This window comes from Cydia fagiglandana, chromosome 7, assembly GCF_963556715.1.
Source record: "Cydia fagiglandana chromosome 7, ilCydFagi1.1, whole genome shotgun sequence".
Taxonomy (NCBI): domain Eukaryota; kingdom Metazoa; phylum Arthropoda; class Insecta; order Lepidoptera; family Tortricidae; genus Cydia; species Cydia fagiglandana.
The window spans coordinates 5,047,334-5,051,675 of record NC_085938.1 but is presented as its reverse complement, the minus strand read 5'-3'; the positions used below and the strand labels follow the sequence as shown (position 1 = coordinate 5,051,675).

At 39.5% G+C, this 4,342-nt stretch overlaps 1 protein-coding gene and 1 long non-coding RNA gene across 3 annotated transcripts in view; one reads left to right on the top strand and one right to left on the bottom strand.

Moving 5' to 3' along the window:
- The window catches only part of LOC134665770 (NAD(P)H-hydrate epimerase), a 460,493-nt gene that overhangs the window by 280,406 nt on the left and 175,745 nt on the right, over positions 1–4,342 (top strand). The window lies entirely within an intron of this gene.
- LOC134666289 (uncharacterized) overlaps positions 3,080–4,342 on the bottom strand; it is a 93,371-nt gene continuing 92,108 nt past the window's right edge. The window contains exons 3-4 of one of the 2 annotated variants that reach the window (XR_010098471.1): positions 3,735–3,836; positions 3,080–3,144 (exon numbers count right to left, since the gene is read on the bottom strand). This is a non-coding gene — a long non-coding RNA (uncharacterized LOC134666289). The remainder of the gene's footprint in view (positions 3,145–3,734; positions 3,837–4,342) is intronic. The other variant, XR_010098470.1, reaches the window with a different exon arrangement.

Here is a 4,342-nt window from a genome sequence, read left to right as displayed (position 1 = left end):
CGGAGCCGGCTCGACGCGCAGTTGTACCCCGCGCGCCCCGCGCTTCCCCCGATCGTTGCGTCGTTCGCGTACCCTCTTCATCCGCGCTTGCGTTCTCGCTCGCACTGCGCTGACGTGTTTATATTTTTTATCGTTTATTTTTTCACCAAGATGCTCACCATCTTCAAGAGAATATGGTGTGATAGTTTCGTCTTCCTGTTTGAAATTATTATTACAAACCAGATGTTATTCGGGAATGAAAGGCAACTAGCGTTATAGGCTTGCTACACGGTCGCCGACAAGCCATCTAACCGTCTGACCTTGGTCTGTCCTTGAACAGTTTTGGTCAAATTTTGTTGGTAACAACCGTCTACACGGTTCGGGACAGACCAAGGCCACGCGGTTTGGGGGTTTGTCGGCGACCGTGTAGCAGGCCTTTAACCCATATTATAGGTACCTAGCTGTGCAGCACAAGTCTGAGGATTTCTATTTGGAAATGGTCGAATCTTGTTATTACATTACATTTTACAACCATACCGCGCCTTATTTTAAAACCTCGTGTCGTGTTTATTTGATGTCGTAGATTATCTACTTATTGTACCATATTGCATCAGTTGCTACGTTACCTATTTCGTGACTCAACTGAACGTCACATAATTAATCATAAGATTCGTGAGATATTGAGATTACTAATAAGAATCTAGAGTTATAAATGCTCTAAGAGCAAACCACTTAGCTGAACATTGGAAGATCTTATCTCAACGAAGGTTTACGAATGGCCAGTACAATTTTACTTCACTTCATTGACATAGATATCTAGGGACTGGCCCTACAGAGAATAATAATGAGGCATGACAGGGGCCAGTACAGCGGTGTGACACCGGTACAACACGATTGGTTGATGAACTTGCATCACGCGCGCGATTGGTTGATGAGTTCGAATCACGCGCGCTATTGGTCGCAACTAGTTGCGTTAGACTGCACGATTGGCTGGAATTCGTGAGTCACACCGCTAAACTAGTACCATTTTTAGTGCCCGTAAGGCCAGTCCATAGATATATACGTTAATGCTTCACTTGTTACATAGATGGAGCATTCCATGAAATTGTCTACCGTTGTCCCGTACAAACGCGAAGTTTCTGAAGATTTAAAGGTAAGTATAAGAGTTTCCTTATCTATGACAAATGGTCAAAAATATGCACAGAAAAATAATCACCTGCTTTAAATGCCGAGAAAAAAGTCGCAACACAGGAAATAAAACGCGTTTGTACGGGACAGCCCGTGGAATGCTCCAGATATTGGCTTTGCCCATAACATCAAAATATAAAATATAGACAACTGTCGTGTTAAACGTAGTAAGACAAAACAATTCAGTTTATTATAAATAGAAAATTATGTATTTTTAACCAGCGAAATAATATCCGCAAACATATTGCATCATTCGGACTTTAAAGGACACGTAAACGTAACTAATCGTCGAGAATCTAGAATAGGTACGATTGTAAAAATGAACTTACATTACATACATATACCTACGAAGAATATTAAAAACCTAGCCAGCCATTATTAAGTAAGGCAACGAATTACATGTGCTAGCATCAGGCAATGTAATCGTAAAAAACTAAATACATACTTACAAGACATGCCCAGTAGAGTAACGGGTTATCGAATAATAATAAAAGTCGCCCATTGAAACTAGCTTCCTTTCTGAAAAGTTGCAGACTTGCAGTCCTTCAAAGATCACTTCATCTCCCAGTTGTATGTTATGTTTTGTTAATGTTAAGGGGTTATGGTGTTACGCAATAGGGATCCTTTGTCTTCCCTTACGTGACCTTCGCAGGACGTTTGTTGACAAACAAGCTGCGAGAGCGGCCGCGCATAAGGGTTCTTATTCCATTCGCTTTCCGCGCACAAGGGTGTAGGTAGCATGCTTACATGAGCCAGTCTATTGCGCTCTCCGGTAAAGCGAAGTTGTTACGGATCTCAAGATCACCGTTACATTGATTTAGCAGAGCAGTTGACTCGCCTAAACTCAGTGAGCAATCCGAATACTTGGCCAGCGCACGTGGTACCCGACCGGTCCGACCGGCACCCGGCAGGCACACCGCCATGTTTGTTGTCACGCCACCCTCCCGTCCCTCTCTCAAACACAGTCTGCACTCTTCTAACCCGTTTTATATTTCCTCTCCCTTCATCCAACAGCAATTCTATATTCCCCTTCTCTCTTGGTAGCCTACGTGACTGACAATAACAAAACATAACCCCAGCAATTACGGCAGCCCGTCCAATATACATAAATTGAACGAGTCTATGTGTTGTTTCTTGTTGGCATCATAGCAATCAAGCGCCACAACATAGCTGCATTTTAATTCCGAATATTAACATACCTAACTACACCAATAGCTTTAGAACATTTTGTGAGCAGTTGGCAAACATTATAAAACATTCATGACAACGATGACTCTGTTGGTAAACATCACCTGATAACAGTAAAGATTAGAGAAAGTATTGTTAGAATTATCTTTAAAAAACAAGTCAAGATATCTGTAGTAAAGTAACTTTCGTGGTTGAGTAGGTACACTTGAACTAATTTGATGGATTACTATTATTCATTACTTAGCAATTTAATTATATCATTGGATAGAATGTGGCTACACATAAAATTTCTGGGAACCCACTCAAAATTTTGGGAAATTGGTCATTGGTGCGCGCTAAGGCTTCAACGAAGCCAAATATCTGCATAACCCGTTAATTGTAACATTTGCAACGGTTAATGTATATTCCATGGTCACTTTCCCTTTTCCAGGAATCGACGGTTGAAGTTGGAACGGGGTGTGGAACATCGTTACGTTACGCATGGGCATCCCCGTAAGTTATGGCGGTTGGGGTGAGCAGGTAGCTTGCGCAATACAAATCGGGGTCCGGGAGGACTTTCTTTGTCCCGAAATGCGGGAACAAAAGCGATACTCAAGCTTTGTACGCCTCATTATAGGCCTTTGAAAACGCTTTGAAATATTGACGTCAACCCTAAAAATAAAGACCTTATGCGGGTGGAGCGTAACCTTTAATATCAAGAATTGTATTAATCTTGGCGTGCTTACCTTTAATCAAAAACTTCTGTATGGCTTTAAGGATATCTTCATCGTCGTCCATTTTGAAACTGATCTGAAACAATACATACAACGCCTTTGAATCGTGACTACTTTGGAACATCATACATAATACATTATCATTAAATCGAAATACAAAAACCAAGTAATGCAATCCATCCACGCATCCCTTGAGAACATTTACGATCTGCTACAAAAAAAACCGTGAGTTTAACAGTAGCAGGCCATTCAGTATTCATTTTATTTCTTGCTTCCACGGTACATTTTTGGATAGTATTTACATATGTCTTGTCAGACTCTGGAAATTTTGTAACCTATTAATTTAACGTGAATTATTTTAATTACTTATTAAGTTTTAGTTTAAAATGTGCCATACATGTCTTCTATATTTGTATGCCATATGGCGAAGCATAGTGATACTTTATTATACATTTAAGAACTGTTGTACCTATGTTTAACAAATAAATAATTTGGAATTTGGAATTTGGAATCTTATGGTTATTGTATAATATTAGATGGACCCATGAATAGGGTGTAGCAAACTTTTGTCAGATATCAACAAAATTGTGCTTAAAATTTTTCGAATAGTTTTCTTTTCAAAATCAAATCGTATCGGTATACTCGTACCTAAATGAATAGCTTTACTTTGGGAGGGCGGTGCGCCGGGGTATTCCCGTGGATCTAAAATTCGAGCCCTTTTGTGTAGCTCGAAGCCACTCTGATTCGCGTCACGTACGCCAAATGCACCTGATGAACAAAGAAAAATTTGGGAATTCGGGAGTCAAAACATCACAATGCCGTATTGAATGCGATTTTAAGTAATGCATGTTATAATAAAACTTTTATAAGAATTTATTTATTGTGGTGTAATTTAATTTACACTAAATTCTATAATCATTAAATTTAGGTCACAAAATAAAACTACATAAGTAGCAATTAGCAGGTAACGATGAGTCGATGACAGACGAAGATGAACACGTTACGTAACAGCAGTGTTGGCATCAATCTGAACTAAATCAATCCGGATTGATCAATCGAATTGACGCGTCAATCCGAATTGATCAATCCGGATTGATCAATTCGAATTGATTCAATTCAGATTGATGCGTCAATCCGATTGAATCAATCGGAATTAACGCATCAATCCTCAATTCGGATTAAATCAATTCTCAATCTAGATTAACCATAGTCCCTAAGATTACTTTTCAAAGGTGTCCTTTTTTGGGACTTACTTACTGGACTTAAAGTCGATA